We start from the raw sequence: 21,480 nt of genomic DNA on the forward strand, positions 1-21,480 counted from the left end.
AACCCAGCCACCTGGAGATTTTGAGCCTGTGAATTGGTACATATTGCTGCTGACTTTATGGATGGCTTGTCCGGATTTGACTTTGCTTATGGATGCAGATGTCTCAAGGTTCCAACTGGAATGAAGACTCTTCATGTCGAAAAATATGATTGTCTTCTCAGAGAACGGGGAAGTATGTAAGTTGGATACCCAAAATTGGGGGAGATAAAGGCATGAAGTAGTTGGCTCATAAACTTTCACAGATGGGGGAAAAATTCACGGGATTATACGGTTAAGGTGTAGTTGTTACTTAATTGCAATTGTGAAGCTAAAGAATTATGTACAGGTGCCAGGTTGGCAAGGGATAGATTTAGTTTATTGTGCCAACTGTGTCTCCAGTGTTGTCCCCTGTAGGGTTATGGGTCAGTGAGGGACGTCATGTCTCATAGTGCGCCTGGCCATGTGGTCCTATCTGTTGACTGGATTCTCTAATACAGAACATGCTCCTCAAGGTGTGGTGGAGCAGTATGTGCTCCACTCTCTTCTTCTCCCCCTTCATCTACTCCCGTGTGCTCTGGTCAGATATGTCCCTCTTCCTGAGTTGCAGATTCAGTGCCATCCTTTGAAATACATTCTCCTGGGGGGAGGGGCAGGTGTCCACTTAGTAGTTGGAATTGGGACTAGCCCCTCAGACCTCTCCACTGATTCCTTACTCCATGCCGGTATGTTGCACTCACATCTTGGAGCACTGGGTTGAAATCTGGTCTCTCTTTCTCTGTGGATGTATAAACAAGACCCTTCCCTTGGGTGGGTTAGTGCCCTGTGCCCCGCTACCCATTTACTTTTTTCCCCTTTCCCCACCTTCTTTTAGTTGGCAACCATATGTATCCCTGGATTTGGTCTGGTCTCTGCCGTACTACCCGGTCCTCATCCCAGGAATGTTTGTATATAGTAACTTTTTCCCTATGCTCCCTTTTGCATTTTTTTAAAGCTTACCTCAGTGGACTCATGTTGTACTTGTCCTTTGGTGCTTGGCTTACTTCACTTATCATGATTTCCTCCAGTTCTTCCCGTGCAGCGATGTGCTTCATACGTTCATCACTGCTTTTTAGCGATGCATAATACTCTATTGTATGTATGTATCACAACTTTTTAATCCACTCATGTTGATGGAAATTTGGATGGTTTCCAACTCCTTTCAATAGTGAACTGTGTCGCAATGAACATTGGGGCACAGATGTCTGGCCTTGGTTTGTAAACAATGAATTCTTATGACATGGCCCTGCTTGATGTGCGACCTCATGAAGAGATCACTGTAGATATGAGTGCTAAAGCAAAGTGTGGTGAAGAAAGTAGATGGTGCCCAGATATCAGAAATAATAGTGTCTGGGGGGTCTTAAAGGCTTATTTTCAAACAAGCTGCCATCTAAATGGTGCATCGATTAAGTCCTCCTGGAAGAAGCACATAGTCTTTTAATATTGCACCACTAACTTCATTTTTTTTCAGTTTAAGATATGATGAGCTTATTATTCTTTCTGGTTTTCTAATTCTAAGTCTTCGTATATTTCATTATAATACTTTGTGTTCTTGAGCTGCCCTTTGAAATTTTTTGCTAAGTACTATTACTGCATCATTTCTTCCATTTGCCATAGCAACTCTCCAATTAAGAGCAAATTTCAGAGTTTCCTCTGACATACACACTGACTTTTTCTTTCTTTTTAAATGACCCTTTGCTTTCTTTATGATGTTTCTAATGTTTTCCCAAAGCTCATTAGATCCTCTGTCAATAATGTTCAAAGTTTGGCAGTTAAGACCTAGTAATTCCTAAAAATAACAAAAAACTAAACAAAATCCACAATTTAGTAATTCCTTGTGATATAATCTCAAACAATGTACTCACTTTCATAAGAGAATCTTCTTTGAGCCCATCAACTGTAAGAAGTTTAGGATGGGGTGCAACATCCTCACTGAGATAACAGACTTTATATACTTAATTGGAAGAATGTTCCTTTGGGAGTGTGGTCAGCTTTCAATATAAGTGGATGCTGTGGTAATGCTTGCTTTTTTTTTGGTTGTTGCACCTGAATTCTATTTCTGATTCATTGACCTCTGGTGATTGGGGCAATGACCTATTATTTTGCTTTCCAATTCTGGGAGTCATCAGTGGCCTACCATCTGACCTGCAGATGTTGGATTCACTCACCTCTGCAGCCACAAGCCTGTCATTTTCCTGCTTCATTTGGGTTCATCAGTCCTTGCAGCCATGTAAGTCAGGAGAAACATCTAGCCTAACATCTAACCCGTGGACTTGGAACATACCTAGACTTGGACTTGCCTTCTTCTACAACTGTGTGAACCATTTTCTTGATAAAAATTTCTCATTATATACATATACTAGTTTCACTGACTTTGCATTCCACAGAAACTAGCCTAAGATCTCCAACTGCTAGTTAAGCAGGTTCTGTTTCCTGAACAGCCCTCACCTGAGGGGTTTATCTCTCCTGGATTCCCTGTGTTTCCAGCTCTTATCTGTACCTGTGTACATGCTCTTGTCTAGCCAGATTTTTAAGGGAGAATTGGGGTCATGATTGGGGGGGGGGCAGCAGGCATTAAAGAGCTAGAGCCCCCATAAAGTGATTTAAAAAACAAAATATAGAGCTGATAATTGCTCTATAGTCAAAATTAAGTGATATAATTAACACATTAGTGCTAAGGCAAAGATTTAAACAATTGCCACCACAATTTTTCCTCTTTGGAAGTGAAGGGCCAGTTGTGTACAATATGCTCAAGGTGTCCCCAAAATGATTTCTGTCTAAAAAATAGCTTGCAATCCCACATTCAAGTCTCATAGGGCATTCTTTAAATAACTTCATGTTGAGCAACAAAGAATGTTTGGGGGAAGATTTGCCTGAAAGAGTCTCAATCAATGTTCAATTATAAAGGTTATTGCAGAGTATTGGTTACATAAAAGAAGGCAAAAAAATTTTAACTTGGCTGTAGTCATTATTCCAGAATAACATCTCTCAATTCCAAGTGTTGAGTGCAATTGGAAATTAAGCTTAAGGATAATTTTTAGAAGCAGTAAATTGAGTGATTATCTTATGGAGATCATAAATAGAAAGTGAATACTTATGACTTAAGGTAAAAATCAGCAAAAGTAGCTTGATTGAATTTAAAAATACTGTATTTCAAGCTAGTTAGAACTTGTTTGCTGGAAAATTTTGTTAGATGACTACTGATAGCAAAGACACCCATGTCAAATATGAAAAATTCTTGGAGGAGCTGCAATTTAAAAAGCTATATTTGTTCTTAAATATGGTTGTGAATTTAATTTGTAAACTCTATTTTAACAGGACATTTTATTGCTTCATCTATAACTCAATTCATTTATATGTTCAAGTGGCCCCAAATCATTTTAAGGGCATTGTGTTAGTCTGGGTAGACTAGAGAAATAAGTTCATAGACACTCATATATGTATAAGAAAGAGCTTTATATAAAAGAACAATTGTATATTGAGAAAACATCCCAATCCAGTCCAGATCAAGTCCATAAGTCTGATATTTGCACATATGTCTGATACCAGTCTGTACATTCCTTTTCAGACTCACACAACACATGCAATGACAATGAATGCAGGAAGATCATAGGCCAGTGGGTGGATCCAGTGGTGGTGGAAGCATCTCAATGCTGATGTGGGTCATCACATGGCTCTAACTGCAGGGCTCTGGTTCCATCAGTATAGTTCCATGTGTCTTGTCAGGAGGAAGACAAAGCAGAGAGAGCATGTCCTCAGGAGAAGACCATGCCCATACAGAGGGATGATTGGCTATGACCTGACAAACAGGCTAGACTCCACCCCTTTTCAAGTCGACAAAAGATTATGTAACTTCTACGGGCATATCCCAGGATGGCACAAATGTTTGAGTTCAGTATTTAACTGGAAAGATGAAGGTTCAAGTCCATCCAGAGTCACCTGGAAAGAAAGGCCTGGCAATGTACTTCTGAACAACCAGCCAGTGAAAGTCCTACAGAGCACAGGGCTACTTTGCCATACATCTGGTCATTATGGCTCAGGGTCCACTCAAGGCAACTGGCTTTGATTTTTTTTCCTTTTTACACTTTTGGACTTCTATTTGGTTATTTATGGTGTCTGATAGAATTCCTTGAGGAGAACTCATGACTCTGGAGTTAAGAAAATAGAACTGTGTTTTTCACACAAGAGAAGAAGGCAGGAAGAGAAAGGGGAGACTGTAAGTACTTGAGGATTCCCAGTAAGAAAGAAACTGAGGGTGATGCAAACTATGATGAATATGTTTATCTGTGTGATTAAAAGATAGGTTTCATTCAAGTCTGTCAGCACCCTCAGATCTTCAGAAATTCAATACATTTTTTTCTTTTTAAAATCATTTTATTCAGGGCTTGTACAACTCTTATCACAATCCTTACATACATCCATTGTGTCAAGCATATTTGTACATTTGTTGTCATCATCATTCTCAAAACATTTTCTTTCTACTTAAAGCCCTTGGTATCAGCTCCTCATTTTACCCCTTCTGGCCCCCCATTTCCCTCCCTCACAAACCCTTGATAATTTATACATTATTATTATTTGTCATGTCTTACACTGTCTGACGTCTCCCTTCACCCATTTTTCTGTGTCTGTTCCCCAGGGAGGGGGTTATATGTAGATCATTGTGATTGGTTCCCCCTTTCTCCCTCACCTTTCCCTTCACCTCCTAGTATCACTACTCTCATTATTGGTCCTGAGGGATTTATCTGTCCTTGATTCCCTGTGTTTCCAGCTCTGATCTGCACCAATGTACATCCTCTGGTCTAGCCAGATTGTAAGGTAGAATTGGGATCATGATAGTGGAGGGAGGAAGCATTCAAGAACTAGAGGAAAGTTGTATGTTTCATCAGTGCTACACTGCACCCTGACTGGCTCATCTCCTACCCACACCTCTTCTGTAAGGGGTTGTTCAGTTGCCTAGAGATGGGCTTTGAGTCTCCACTCTGCACTCCCCCTCATTCACAATGATATGATTTTTTGTTCTTTGATGCATGATAACTGATCCCATTGACACCGCATGATCACACGGGCTAGCAAGCTTCTTTCATGTGGGCTTTGTTGCTTCTCAGCTAGATGGCCGCTTGTTTGTCTTTAAACCTTTAAGACCGCAGACGCTATATCTTTTGATAGTCAGGCACCATCAGCTTTCTTCACCACATTTGCTTATGCACCCATTTTGTCTTCAGCAATCATGTTGGTAAGGTGAGCATCATGGAATGCCAGTTTAATAGAACAAAGTGTTCTTGCATTGAGGGAATACTTGAGTAGAGGCCAAATGTCCATCTGCTACCTTAATACTAAACCTATGAATATATATACATGGATCTATTTCTCCATTGTCATATATAAATATTTTTACATATGTACATGACTGTATTTAGACCTCTGTAAATGTCCTTTGCCTCCTAGTTCTTTCCTCTCTTTCCTTTTACTTTCCTCTTGTCCACTATCATGCTCAACCTTCATTTGGGTTTCAGTAATTCCTCCTGGTTACATTGCCCAAGATCAATCCCTACCAGGCCTCCTACACCATTCTCGCCACTTATTTTGGATCACTTGCTGCTCCCTTGTCCCTGCATTTGTTAACACCGAATTCCTGTCCCTCCTCCCCCCTCTCCCATGACCCGCACCCTGAAACCATCTGTCCCCTTGTTTTCTCCTCCAGGTTGTTTATCCTGCCTATCTTATCTAGATAGACTTGGAGAGATAATAATATGCACAAAACAAGACAGCAAAACAAAGCAACAAAAGAAAAGAAAACAACAAAAAACTATGACAAAAAAAGGCCTCTAAATAGTTCAAGGTCTGTTTATTGACCTTTAGAAGTGTTTTCCAATAGAATCTTATGGGGTGGCCATGCCCTGGCCCCAAAGTCTATTTTTTATATTCCCCAGGGACTTTCTTGCTCTGCTCTTCTTGCTCTTCTGTTGCACACCTTTAGTGTTTTGCCTTGGAGTGGTGGGGTTAGATTAGACGCAATCCCTGCACTGTGTCTCCACCATTGTCCCCTGTAGGGTTATGAGTCAGTGAGGGATGTCATGTCTTGTAATGGGGTCAGCCATATGGTCCTCTCTGTGCATTGGCTGCTCTGAGCAGAGATATCATCCTCAAGGTTTGATGGGCCAGGATGGTGCTCCACTCTCTCTTCCTCCCCCTTCATTTGCTCTTGTGTGCTGTAGCTTCAGTGCTGTCCTCTGAAGTCAATTCTTCTGGGATCAGAGGGGGCTGCTCACCTAGTTAGGATTGGGGCTGGCCCTTCAAATCTCTCTATTGGTTCCCTGCTTCATGCCAAATGTTGTATTCACATCTAGGAACACCAGGCTGAAGTCTGGTCACTCTTTCCCTGTGCAGATATAGATAATACCCTCCCCTTTGATGGATTAGTGCCATGTTCTCCCACTACCCATGTCTTTTTTTATATCCTCCTCCCCTTTTTAGTTGGCTGCCATATGAATTCACATTTCAGATGCTTTGTGCTTTTTTTTGAAACTCAAGAAAAGGATATACTTTATTTACATCTGAATTGACATTTTGCAAATGACCTTTATGAAAATCAAATGGAGTAGTAAATAATTTTATAAAGTCAAGATAGTATAATTTATTTGTACAATAACCCATATTAAAAAATTAAAAATGTCTGACATAAATATGGGGCTATTTTAGGAGTTCAAGTCTATGACATTATTATTATTATACTTTTTCATTTGAGGCCATTTTTGAATATAACTCAGATTAATTTTATCTTATCTCATTTGAACTGTCTTCAAAGAAAAAAGTGAGTAATTGGTTGATTATTGAATTAGCAACACATGTTTGTGAAATAAAGGGTTTTGTATTAGTAGGTACTGAAAATTTAATCAATTTTATCAATAAGGCATTAAGTTCTTAAACAGTTCAAAACATTTTGTGAATTTTGAAAATATGTCTGAATTTTAAAGAAAAAAAATTAAGTTACACCAGAATATACCTTGAAGAATATAATTGCCATGTGCCATGAGACATCTTTGAAGTGGTTTAAGATGGAAGAGGGGTGCAGGGAAGGGGGTGATTTCTTTAGTAATAAGGGTTCTTACTGTGATCTTCATGTCTCCTGTTATCATGGATCTATTCCTGTAAAACTTGTGTAGTAATTTTCTTAAAAAAGAATTTGAGAACTAACTGCTGATATATAATTATAGTCATATTATTATGTTTCTTGGTGTAATCCACTATAATCAAAGTTGTATACTCTGATTATATGTCCAATTGTTCGACCAACCATGAAACAGTTGCTGGAAAGGTTCTTTATAATCCACTTAACCCCTTCTTATCAGTCTTTCATGAAATCTGCTTCTACATTTGCTGTGAAAATTTAAAGACTTTTCCGTAAGATACTCATTATATTCTGTTTAATATTCCATAGGAGGAATTTCTTTTAAAGTTTATTTATTTACATTAAAATTTTTGTTGTGAATTGGGAGAAAGTTTGCAGAGCACAACAGTTTTCTACTCAATATTTTACACAACATGTTTTGTTTTATGTCTTGGATTGCTGTCCCCACAATGTAGGATTGTGCGTCCCATTTCCATTCCTCCTTCTTTCTTAACCCTTCCTGCTTTCTGAACTTTATCCCTGGGCTACTGATGTCTTTTTTTTTAATCTCAGAAGGTTAAATATTTTAAAGAACACAAACCTCCCTATGTTAGACAGGGTTCTCTAGAGAAACAAAACTAGAACACTTATGATTTTAGATATAAATATGATAGATATATACAACATGAAGAAATAAACAGTTAATTACTCCAGAGAGCAGTACAGAGGGCTCAGTTCAACTAATTTCTGTGAGACTGTTAATACACTGACAGTCCTTCAATTCACAAGGAATGCTGGATGCAAGTTAAGGAAGCAGACAGTGAGTCTGGCCACAGGCAGCAAACAGCAGGGCAGGTCACCAACAGTCAGCCAGAAGACAGGGTCCAACAGTTCCCAGCTCAACTGATGTACACTCCAGTAGCGTGGCAAAGCAAGTCTTGAAGGAATCTCATATACTGCGACACAGTCCACAGGTTAGATGTCCCATAGGTAGTGTAGCTCACAAGTTGAGGCATAGAACTAGCTAACACAGCTGCACACTGATCTGATCAATAGAGAGCAAGAGAACAGAAAGGTGAGACTCGCCGAGCCATTTATCTCTGCCTTTCAACTAAACTGCGACCTTATTAATCTTACATGTGTTTATTGGCCAGGTTGCCACAATAAACTTACCTATCACACTTCCTAATGCTACTGCTCATCTTATAGACCTGTCTATTGTTTGACTAAAAAGTGAGTCTAGTCAGGGGTGAGTTCTGTTCTAGGTGTGAAAGGTTAATAAGTATCATAGTCTCAATGGTTCCACCAGGAATCTTAGTAGAAAGCCTTGTCTATTTTATGATTTTTGAGCTTTATTCTACATTTTCTCCCACTCTCTTTGAGTCCTTCTAATGTGGTCCCTTGCAGAGCACTTGGTATTGGTAGACAGGAACCATCTAATTCCGCTAGTCTAAGGGTCAATGGGGCTGAGGTTTGCTTGGTCTATTGGACGAGTTATTTCCATGCACCTTCAATTTCTTCACTCTTATTTTGCTCTTGACATCAAAGTAAGAGGCAGAGCATTGTGTTTGTGAACTCAAAACCCAATGTCATAGATACAATGTCAACTCATAGTGACTCTATGGGACAGGCTAGAACTACCCCTAGGGGATTCAAAGGCTGTAAAAGTTTAGAGAGTAGAAAGCCTCGTCTTTCTCCCTCAGAGTTCCTGATACACCAGCAGGGCTCCTGTATTATGCCAATTGAACTTGATATTTCCTGAGACTGTGGTTCTGAGTCCTGAAGCCCAGTGCCTCATTCCATCAATGTGTTCGGCTAAGCAATATCCTCCCCTCCCCCATAGGCTGTACTATATTCATTAATATATCTGCAGCACAAATAAATTCATATGTAGAAATATCCTCTGTCAAATCTATGTATATCCATGACTAGTGTCCTATTATCTTTCACACACTTGTTCAGTTTGTGTGTCTGTCTGCATCCACTTGAGGGTTTAAAATTTCCATACCAAGAGTGAAAAAGGAAAAATTCAAGAGAATAAACCCCAGAAAAGTAAATGAAATATAATCCTAAGGAGAAACTTGTTTACAATCTTTTTTTCTTTCTCATTCTAAAAAAATTCCTTTGTCCATGAGGACTCCACAATATTATTTGGGTTGGATGACAGGTCCAGATACAATATAACTAACTACCTGTGCCTGTGGCAGACATTGTTAGTGAATCTTGGTATTCTTAGCTCACATGATCTCAAAATCCTTGTCAATGAGGTTTTAGGCAACCAAAAACAAACACACATTATTGGTTTGCATGATGGATTTTCCCTGTAGAGAACATGGCTAAACACTTTACTGATGCTCGTATAATGACAATGAACCCTGTTTATCAGATTTGCAGATGATGTCACCATCATGATGTGAAGGCTGACGGTTATGAGAGCAGTTTAGTGTTGTGCAAAGTAAAGGACAAGTGCTTGAGTACAAGGTCAGACTTTGACTCCCAGTAACAGGGAACAAAACACATCTTTCGGTCCCGTTTCCTGTTTCTCATTTGTAAATGAGAATTGGAATGTTCCTCTCAGGTTTTCAGTTAAGATCTAACATGATAACATATATGGAAACCTGGTATAAAGTGCCTAATGAGATATATATATCCATACATGAAAACTTGCTCTTTTTACCTTTTTCTTGGAAGATGGTTAGACACGCATATATATCTTAACCTCCCAGAAACCACTACAGCCATTCATGTGTCAGGTTGTCATACTGTGTTGGCTCTATGGTGCTATGATGTTGGAAGCTGTGCTTGTGAATAGGTTTCAGAAGACCTCCAGACTAAGAGCATATTAAGAATAAGGAAGATACTGCCCCTTTCAGCAGAATTATACACTGACAACCTTACGAACAACAATGGAACATTGTATGATATAGTGCAAAAAAAAAATCAGCCTCTGCCAGGGGCTTAAGTGGAGAGCAGGTGTTTGGAGAATGATGAGGGCAGGTGTGCTTTACACAATTGATGTATGTGTGGGTTGTGATGAGTTGTATGAGCCCCTAATAAAATGCCTATAAATAAATAAATAACAAAAACAAACAAAAAGTCAGCCTCTCAGGTTAGAAGGCATCCAAAATATGATTGAGGAAGCGTTGCCTCATAGAGTAGAATCGACATTGATGATGGGATGAACTGAAATCATCAAGAATTTCACATTACATGGATCCACAATCAAAACTCATGGAAGCAGCAGCCAAAAAATTGAATGGTGCATTGCATTAGACAAATCTTATGCAGAAGCTATTTTAAGTATTCAAGAGCAAAGATATCACTTTGAGGATGAAGGGGTTCCTGATTCAAGCCATGGATTTTCAGTAGCCTCATATGAATGCGAAAACTGGATAGTGAAGACTGGAAGCTGCAGAAGAATGAATGCCTTTGACTTATGGTGGTGACAAAGAATAGAGAAAGTACCAGGGACTTTCCAAGAACAAGTAGATCGACCTTGGAAGGAGAACAGCCAGAATGCTCCTTAGAACTGAAGATGATGAGACTTCCTCTTATGGAGAGACCCATCTTTGGAGGCTGAGAGTACAGCAGAAACAGCCTGGCTCACTTACTGGACATGTTGCAGTATTCCTTCTCAGGAGACTCAGCGGCAGGTCACAAGGCTTAGGGTGTTCATTCCCACAGATAATAAAGTCTCAATATCCGGCTGCCCCTGTGAGGCATGTGACACCACACCAAGAATCAACAATGCTAACATTTCCGCAGGCATGGCTGCAGTCCAGCGGGTCACATCCCTAAGAGACACCTGAAATAGGTTAGATGCCAAAGAGCTGGAAATGTTTTGGTTTTCCCCTTTCACTCCTCCTTTACTCCTCTTTCTGTCCCCTTCTCTTTTAGAATTCCTTAAGAGAATGCTTGGTTAAAGGTTAGGCAAGCTTCCCATCTCTCCTTGGGCCTCCGATTAATAACCCCTTTTTTATGAGCCAAGAGGTTCAAAATGCTAAGAGATATTCAAATAAAGTTTTGATGGAAGTCAAGATTTTAAATAAATTGCTACATTTCTACTCAAGAAAATGTGGTAATAGTCACATATTACTTTACTGTTTGCTCAACGCTGACAGGTGAGGGCTTGTTCCCTCAATTGTTTGAAAAATCTGAAAACAAAACCAAAAGCACATTTTAGGAAGGAGAGATTCAAAAAAACGTCATCCATTGACAAGGTCTGTGGCATAATCTGGCCACCCTGCTTCCCTCCTCGCTTCCATACCCAAGAGAGAGATTTGGAAGTGAGAACTGCATCTCATCTCGTTCTTATTTGGGCCATAGAAGAGTCCACCTTCATCTGGCAAATATATTGTCATCAGAATGAAAAAAAATCACTCCAGTAAAAAATAAGATATGAAGTTCCAAGAGCATTGTATGCTTTTGTTTTCTTTCCTTTGTTTGGATTTTTGTAAATTACCCCTTGGGATCAGGCAAGGGTAAGCTTTAAACTCTTCTGGCAAGTGGGCGTGGGCATGTATGCCATATGCTCACAGAGTGTTTAGTGTCCTCTCTGCACACTCGCAAAATTAGCTGAATTAACTAGGGGTCCATCTGGATAGAATTTAAATGCTAATCTAACAATGAAATAACACATGGGATTTCAATATGAAGATCAGATGAAAGTTGTGCTCTTCACCAAATGCACTGGGGTAGGTATATGTGCTATACATTCCTGGAGGCACAATGTAAGTATCACAGGCTTTGGGCAAGGGCTCCACAGAAGATTCACTTCTTGGATCTTCTCAGGAGGAGGGGAACTGAGGGAGTGTATAAGATATGTTTTAGCTCAAGTTGACAAAATAAATAAATAAATAAATAAATAGAAATAGAAGCAACAACAACAAAAATATACTCTTTAAATATGCTGTATTCTTAAAGATTGTTTCATAAAGCAGTGAACATCCTGACCGTGGAGGCAGTGAAAGTTGCCACTTATTAGAGACATGGAAAACATTTCTCTTTTTTTTACTCAATGATATCCATTATAACTAACATGCATTAACTCTGGTTCTGGATGACACATTACCTAGGTACAGAGACCACAGGCAGATAAAATATAGAAAATAGCTAAGGAAAAACATATTGATTGTGTAGATTATATGATTCTATAAATTATCACAGTAGGTTACAGTTTCACCCACAACTTATCAATATCAACATATGTAAGCCATTTACTATCAGTATAGGCCATTTCATCTTTCTAACATAAACTTATTAGATCCCTGTGACACTGTGGATTAGAAGTCAGGCTACTAATCACAAAGCCCATGGTTCAGATGTACTAGCTCGGGGGGGAGAATAATAAGACTGGTGCTGTGCAAACATTTGCTATCTCAAAAACCCTAAATAAGTTTGTTATTAGTGGTGTGGAGTTACTTTGCATACAGCCAATCATAGCAAAGGTATGAAGAACAATATTCTTAGGTGAACCAATCACTGAAGAGAAAAGAATCAAGTGTTCATACCATGTTCTGTTCTCCTCAAACTTAAAAGATGAATCTCTTGTTTAAGGCTCTGGATCCCATTAGACTCTGATGACGTGATTTGAACAACAGAGGCAACCTAGAAACTTCCAACGAGAGAGAGCAAATTCATTCCTAGAAGGACACTGGGACCAAGGCTGCTACCTACTTAAAGGCTGGGGTGCTGTGGAACTTGATGTCACCCCAAAGGAAAGCATTACTCTTGTTATATCGCCACTGTGGATCTGACATTGTTTATCGTTCAACTCTGGCCTACCTTGACCTTCTATAATTTGGTATTTGGGGACTATATAGTACCAGTTCTTCATGGGACGATATAGCCCGAACTTCCCTTAGACCTTGGCAGAAAAGGCCAAATCTTAATCTTGGGTTTTGGAGGGTCCGTATGTCACAAATATCAAATTGCAATGGCTCTGAGAATATTTTCTGAGAGATTATTGTCAGAACAATTAGAAATATTAGAAAGATTTATAAGCTGTACTTGGTGCCTACCCAGGCCAGAGAACTGAGGGGCCTTAACCCTTGTGTATTAATGTGGTGGTGGCAGTGGCAGTGGTGGGGATTGATGTTCTGGTGCCCTGGGAAAACAGATAGGAGTAACTGCTTTTATTTAAAGCTAGCCTGTATCTATTCAAAGTGGCATCTAAGCAAACAGTTTCCTAGATAACTATGCTCCCTGTGTTTTGAGAAACACTGGAAATTCTGAGAGGGAGAAGTACAGTGTGGGGAAGAGACAGATTCCCCAGAACCAGTCTTGGGAAACTTCTCTGAGACATGAGTCCCGGTTCACACACTTCAGCTGACTAAGTCTTTGGTAGATTCGGCTTCTCTTCCCCTCCCTCAGCAGATCAAGTCTCCCTTTATCTAGGAAACTGGGTGAAGAGGGAAATAAACCCAGAGCCTCTCTGCAGGGGCATGCAAAGGGTACTGGGTCCTGTTTCTGAGACTCTGGTCATGAGAGGAGACCTGGTCGAGGATTAAACTCTGAGCTGCTAATGAAATCTACCAGGTGGTCATTGGGAGAAAAATGAAATCATCTGCTTTACAAGCAAGGAAACTATATGAAATATTTCTATAAGTTCACTCAAGGGTAGTAAGTTTAGTAATGGTTGGAGATTTTACATCCAATGAATCAGTCTCCTGGAAGAACAGTGCTACTGCCCATTCTTCTGAGTTTGAGGTTTTACTGCCTGAAAACTTCTTATCTCCATGTCTTCCCTCCCTACAACACTCATTGCAGTCACCTTGGATGACTCATCAACTTGTGCTAAGTCCAGTTTGCCTCGAGATATTGGATATTAAGTTCAATCAATTTCCACTCCAGTCTACAAGCACAATTTCAGATCCACAACCCATATGATAATTTTGCCTTGAATACTTCTTGACTGCGTGGCTTTGGGAAAGTCATTTCAGAGCCTCTGTTTTTACAATGATAAAATGTGGGATTGTTGTGAGAATTAAACAGTGTATGCACATCACCAAAATGATCCTGGCCTCAGAGTAGACAGAGACCCTGGCTGTCTCTCTTAACTAATGGTGTTGCTGAACTTGTGAAAGATACATAGACACCGTGTGTTCATGCATGAGTGTATGTGGAAAGTCACATGTTCTGTTGTTCTTAGGTTCCCTTGTGTTCATTCTGACTCAGCAACCGTGACAGAACAGAATGGCTGCAGTGTTTCCCAGGCTGAAATCTTTCTCCCACAGAGTAGCTAGATGGGTTTGAACTGCCAACTTTTCAGTTAGTGCCAAGGACTTCACAATTGTGCCAACAGCATTCCTTGTATAACTCATAGATTGCCCTTTTAATGTCTAAGAAAAGGATTTATAATTATTTCGAGGAGAGAATCCTACACAATTTTGGAAATGAGTGTCACAATCAATTTTAGGTGGTAAAAAATGAAGGTTTATTTTCACTTTGGTACAGTTTTACTTCTTCTTCTTCCAGTACTTTATTTTAGGAGTGAAGCAATTCAAACTGTGTTCCCTAATGGTTTTTGGTGTGCATTTTACAAATAAAAAACAGAATAAAACAGAAGTGAGAAGCTACCATTGGCATAATGGTTTTCATTTTTCTTCTTTTTTTTAATATATTGTTTTTGAAGTGGATTTCCACAGGAATAGAATTTCCTTCATGAGAGTTGAAATAAAACTGAAGAGCTCTTCACATAGAGAAGGCCACATGATAAGAATTATGTCTCCTATGTCATCTGCGTAACGAGAATGGGTTTTCAGTGACATTGCTCTGAGGAATTCAGGCACCAATAGGGCAAGGCCTATCTCAGGGAAAAAAGAAAAATTGAACTACAAGGTTGGAACAGCCTGTCAGCCCTTCACAGAGACACTGGTCAGCAGCCCTGGTGGGAATGGGGTCAAACTGAGCCCATTCTAATGGAGGTCACTGGATCAGCTCAGAATGAAGGTTCAGGCCAGGGAACACCCCCTGCTTCAACCTGATCAAGGGCCCTGCAGAAGTGAGTGAACTCTGCGGGCATGTCTGTCGATTGACAATGATGTCTGTGTGTGTGTACATGTACATTTACATATATTCCATACAAAATTTATGATATACTTATATTAAAACTTATTCTTCTTTGATCTGAAATTCAAGTTTAGCTGAGCAGCCTGCATTTTTATTTCCTCCAGTGGGCAACCTCAATCAGGGATCCCACATACTCTGGACCCACCTTGCTTTTTGTTTTTAATTTAAATTTTATTTTATTGGGAGTTTGTGTAGCTCCTATCACAATCCATACATATATCCATTTTGTTCAACATGTCTGTACATATGTTATCATCATCTTTTCCAAAACATTTTCTTCCTACTTGAGTCCCTGGCATCAGCTCCTCATTTACCCCCCATGCTCCCTTCCCCTCCCTCCCCCATGCCCCCTTGATAATTTATAAATTCTTCTTCTTCTTTTAAACATTTTTATTAGGGGCTCATACAACTCTTTTCACAATCCATACATACATCAATTGTGTAAAACACATCTGTACATTCATTGCCCTCATCCATTTCAAAGCATTTGCTCTCCACTTAAGCCCTTTGCATCAGGTCCTCTTTTTTTTCCTCCCTCGTGAGCCCTTGATAATTTATAAATTATTGTTTTGTCATATCTTGCCCTGTCCGATGTCTCCCTTCACCCCCTTTTCTGTTGCCCGTCCCCCAGGGAGGAGGTCACATGTAGATCCTTGTATTCGGTTCCCTCCCAGTATCACCACTCACACCTCTGGTCCTGAAAGTTTTTGTTTTTTTTAACATTACACCAACTACTGTCTCATTTCACCCACTTTTCTGTTGTCTGTATCCCTGGGATGGGGGCCATACATTGATCATTGTGATCAGTTCCTCCTTACTCCCCCCACCCCTGTACCCTTACCTTCCTAGTATCACTGCTGCTCTTATTGGTCCTGAGGGGTTTATCTGTTCTGGCTCATGGGAATGAAGGGGAGGGCAGAGTGGAGACCCAAAGCCCATCACTAGTCACTTGGACACCCCCTGTCAGAAAAGGCCACAAGGAAGAAAAGTGCCAGTCAGGGTGCAGTGTAGCACCGATGAAACACACAAACTTCCTCTAGTTCAGTGGTTCTCAACCTCCCTAATGCAGTGGCCCTTTAATACAATTCCTCGTCTTGTGGTGACCTCCCAGCCATGAAATTATTTTTGTTGCTACTTCATAGCTGTAGTTTTGCTACTGTTATGAATCGGGTCACCTATGTGAAAGAGTCGTTTGACCCCCAAAGGGGTCGCGACCCACAGGTTGAGAACTGCTGCTCTAGTACTGTAATGCTTCCTCCCTCCCACTACCATGACCCCACTTCTATTTTACAAATCTGACTAGACCAGAATATGTATACTGGTACAGAGAAGAGCCCATCTTGCATTTTGCTGCTACCCGTGCTGCATGTTACTTCTTTTGTTGCTCACCTGCTGGCAGTTCTCCCACAAAGCTGCTCCTTTGGGTTCCCTGCCACAGACCCTGCAGGGAGGGTCAGGTCAGAGTTCAAGTACTTTATGTGGGAAGGGCAGGAAACACTGGGCTGGTGGGAATGACACCAGAAAGGGAAGGCAGTGTCCGAAGGACTACTAGAGCAGAATCCTGTGGGGTACATCCTGGGAAAGCAAGTGGAACCACCATCTCAGAGTTATCCTACCCAAGAGGATGGGAGAATTAGCAGCAGTGTTTCTTTGTTAATTGTGCCAATCAGTCATTGGCTGAAGGTGGCTCTTGGGAAGTGCTTCTTCCCTTCCCGCTTTTTACCAGCACCTCCCAGAAGGGGCAGGAAGGGTCTTCTGCCACTTTGGGTCAAGAAACGATCACTGTTTCCCAAATAATGCACCCATAATGTGTGTATTCTTATTCTTTTTCTGAAATGAACTTGCATATCGGTAAAGAATCCAAGTCCAGCACAGTTTTACATTTCCTGCTTCTGTAGCCACTCAGACCAGTGCTTATGTATGATGGGTAAGGGATCTGAAAGGTTTTTAAGGCTGTGACCCTTCTCTTTGTCTTTTTTAATTGACTATTTGGGTATTTACTTATATTTATTTTTTACCTTTGTGGAACATAATCATTACAAAGATAAATACATGCTATATAGTTGAACACCCGTCTCATCAAATCATATGAATAACAATATCCCATTAAACACCCTCCAGATGTCATTTGTTGCCTTTGTTTTCCCTCCATAGTTCAGAGTTCTCTCCCGGTCCCCACTGTGTGCTCTAGTCTTTAAAATCTTTTGTAAAATTAACAATGTCATTGGCATATAATTTACATATAACACAATTAAGTAGTCCAAGCACATCAAGAAGAGTTTTAGAACATCAATCAGTTTTAGAACATTTTCTCTATGGTTAATGAACTCAAACATTTCTTCATATTTTTATTGGCCACCTGGATGACATCTTTAATAAATTGTCTATCAGTGTCTCCTGCCAAGTTTTTGATTGGTTTATTGGTATTTTTCCTTTATTAGGTGTTATGATTTTCTATAGATTTTTAAAGTTAGCCCTTTATTTGATATATCATTGCTAAACATTTTTTCCCAAACTATTCTCTTTTAATCCTTTTGATAAAATATTTTGATGTAGAGAAATGGCATAATTTTAGAAGGCCCCAGTCTTCTATTTTGTGTTTGACGTGTGTATTTTTCATTATGTGTGGAAATATATTTATGTCTTGTATTATAAGGTAGTCCCTGTTTTTTTCCCCATTGATATCTTTATGGGTCTCGGTTTTAATATTAGGTCTTTAATCCATCTTAGAGTTTGTTTTTGTACATGATGTGAGGCATGTTTGTTTATTTCATTCTTTTGGAGGTTGGAATCTAATTTTCCCACCACTGTTTTTTGAGAAGAGTCTCGTTTCCCCCACTGAATGTGCTTTAGTCCTTTATCAAATATCAGGTGTCTATGGGTACTCGGTATACTTCTGAATTTTCAGTTCTACTCCACTAGTCTTCACATGTATCATTGCACCACCAACAAGCTGCTTTGATTATCATGGCAATAGAGTAGGTTTTAAAGTCTGAGAATGAAAGACTCCTATTTTGTTCTTGAATGTGTGTGTGTGTTTTGTTTATCCTGGGTTTCTTTCCTTTCCATATAGAGTGGGTGATTAGTTTTTCCATTTCATTGAGCTAATTTATACAAACTTATAATGGGTATACCAGTCACACATGCCCAGGAAATTAACATTCTGCAAACTGCAGGGAAGTCCTTCATTGTCTACTGTAGTGGAGCACAGGGAAGTCCTCACACCCCCCGGACCTTGGCCCAGCAGGTCTGCCACACACATGATTTCTTTTCCTCTGGGCCCTTTTCTATTTTTGCTGCTCTCTCAGGCTCCTCTCACCCTTTGCTCCACTGGTCTTTTGGTATTTGCTTTAAATATCTCTCTGGAGGAATCCTTTCTCTACCCTGTTCCCATCCAGTCATATATCCCAAAATTCAAATGCTCTGCACATCCATCTGCTATTGTTTATCATGACTCTTAACACTTCTATTGTAATGTTAATGAAGTGATGAACATGTGTCAGTCTTATTATAACTTGACTGCAAGTAAAAGCCCTGCTAGAGATTTAGAGATTATCTACTTGACATTTATGGTTAAAAATAATGGTTAGATCATTATTGCTAAAACAGAAAAAGGGAAACTTGTTAAAGAGTTTTAAAATGTTGATTTGATAGTCATCTGCATAGCAGTTTCCCCAAATTAATTTTTAATATGTATTAACATTTATCTGGGAATTGCTTGAGAATTTTACCAGGAATAATATTCTCTACAAAGGATATCATGAACTATGTGTCACTTTAAATGTGTTCTTTCTTAGATCAGATTTGAGACTCTACCACACCAGGGTGAAATGCTAATGGTGTGCAATAGAGCAGCAAGGTGAGTAAAGCCATGAAATCCTGGGGAATGCTAAAAATAGACTTTGGGGCTAGGGCATGGTGCCTCAAGAGATTGGACTGGGAAAATACTCCTAAAGATCAACAAACAGACCTGGAACTATTTATAGGTTCTTTTTGGTCATTGGATTTTTTTTTCTTTAGTTGTTTGGTTTTGCTCTGTCTTGTTTTTGTGCTTATTATTGTCTCTGTATGTCTATCTAGATAAGGTAGGTGGGATAAACAATCCAGAGGAGAAAAAATCAGGACTGATGGTTCTCAGGGGATATGGGAGAGGGGGAGGTGGGGGAAAGGAAGTGGGTGTTAACAAACTCAGGGACAAGGGAACAACTACTAATCTAAAAATTGTTGGTAAGGAGGGTGCAGGATGCCTGATGTTGGGGCTTGATCAAGGGTAATGTAACCGAGAGGCCTTACTGAAACCCGAATGAAGACTGACATGATATTGGGACAACAGGAAAGTCAAAAGAAATAGAGGAATGAACTAGGGGGCAAATAGACATTTACAGAGATCTAAACGCAGGCATATAAATATGTAAATATATTTATATATAATGATAGAGACATAGATCTATTTACATATATTTATATGGTAAGTATTAAGGTAGTAGGCAGATATTGGGCCTCTATTCAAGTACTCCGTCAATGCAAGAACACTTTATTTGGGTAAGCTGACATTCTGTGATGATCAACTTCCCCACATGATCACTGAAGACAAAATGGGTGCATAAGCAAATGTGATAAAGAAAGCTGATGGTGTCTGGCTATCAAAAGAGATAGCACCTGGGGTCTTAAAGGCTTGAAGATAAACAATCAGCCATCTAGCTGAGAAGCAAGAAAGTCCACGTGGAGGAAGCACGCCAACTTGTGTGATAATGAGGTGTCAATGGGTATCAGGCATCAAAGACCCTGAACAATTTCATATCAATGTGAATGAGAGGGAGCGCAGAGTGGAGACCCAAAGCCCATCAAATGGACATTACAGAGGAGTAGACAATTTCACATCATCTTACAGAAGAGTCACAAGGAAGAGATGAGTCAGTCTTGGTGCAATATAGCACAGATAAAACTATAACTTTCCTCTAGTTCTTTAATGCTTCTCCCGTCCCACACACGCTAGCATGATCCCAATTCTACCTTACACATCCAGCTAGACCAGAGCATATACATGGGTAGAGATAAGAGCTGGCAACAGGGAATCCAGGACAGATAAATCCCTCCCTCAGGACCAATAATGAGAGTAGTGATAGCAGGAGGGTATGGGGAATGTGGGAGGAGAGAGGGAACTGATCACAAGGATCTACATATAACCCCCTCCTAGGGGGACGGATGAAGGGAAAAGTGGATGAAGGAAGACATCGGTCAGTGTAAGAGATGAAAAAATAATTATAAATTATTAAGAGCTCATGAGGGAGGGAGTGAGGGAGGGTGGGAAGGGAGGGAAAAATATGAGGAGCTGATACCAAGGGCTCAAGTAGAAAGAAAATTTTTTGAAAATGGTGATGGCAACAAATGTGCAAATGTGCTTGACACATGGATGAATGCATGGATTGTGATAAGAGCTGTATGAGCCCCAATAAAATGAGTTTTATAAAGAAAAGAAATGAGCAGTGTGGTAACACTGTCATAAAAAAGAAAGAAATCATATGTTTCTATATTGACATGAGGTTGGGAATGATCTAGTTCAACATTATATCCCTAGTAACTCTCATTCACTGATGTCAAGGAGATTCTGACTCATAGTGACCCTATAAGATAAGGGAGAACCGCCCTTGTGGGTTTCTGACAGTATAACTCTTTATAGGAATGTAAAGGTAGCCTGGTCTTTCCCCATATCTCTAGTAGCTACTGCAATGGCAGATCCCCGCCTCCCTTGCTACCCTGTCACAGTGCTCAATTTACCACACATCCAAAATCAAACCCACTACCATTCAGTTGATCTCAACTCCGAGGGATCCTGTAGGACAGAGTAGAACTTCCCCAGAGTGTCTCTGAGACGGTCCATCTTTATGGGCACAGACAGCCTCATTGTTCTCCTGCGGAGTGCCTATAGTAGTTCAGTGGGTTCGGACTACTGGCCTAGCAGGCAGCAACCCAATATGTGGTCCACTCCACTATCAGGGCTCAGTAATACTTGTTGCATAAATACTATTCTGAGTACCAATATTGTAAGTAATAGTAATCTTGGTACCAGTTGGGCAATACAATATTGGAACTTGCTGCTCAGCCCTCATCATAAACATGTTTCTATAATCTAATGTCTATACAACAAAAGCATTTTTTTTCTGTCTTCCATGGCCCTTCCTGGACCCAGTCACTTCCTGAGGTGAGAATGATAGACAGGGCCTTTTAGTAAAACCAACTTTCCGAAAGCTTCCAGGAAGATCTTCGTCCAGTGGTGTGATGATCAG

The 21,480-nt window shown here is 40.0% G+C and overlaps 1 long non-coding RNA gene across 1 annotated transcript in view; it reads left to right on the forward strand.

Moving 5' to 3' along the window:
• LOC142445196 (uncharacterized) overlaps positions 1-21,480 on the forward strand; it is a 147,623-nt gene that overhangs the window by 107,513 nt on the left and 18,630 nt on the right. Inside the window, exon 3 of the long non-coding RNA XR_012783996.1 lies at positions 18,991-19,052. This is a non-coding gene — a long non-coding RNA (uncharacterized LOC142445196). The remainder of the gene's footprint in view (positions 1-18,990; positions 19,053-21,480) is intronic.

This window comes from Tenrec ecaudatus, chromosome 4 (assembly GCF_050624435.1).
Source record: "Tenrec ecaudatus isolate mTenEca1 chromosome 4, mTenEca1.hap1, whole genome shotgun sequence".
In the NCBI taxonomy this organism is placed as follows: domain Eukaryota; kingdom Metazoa; phylum Chordata; class Mammalia; order Afrosoricida; family Tenrecidae; genus Tenrec; species Tenrec ecaudatus.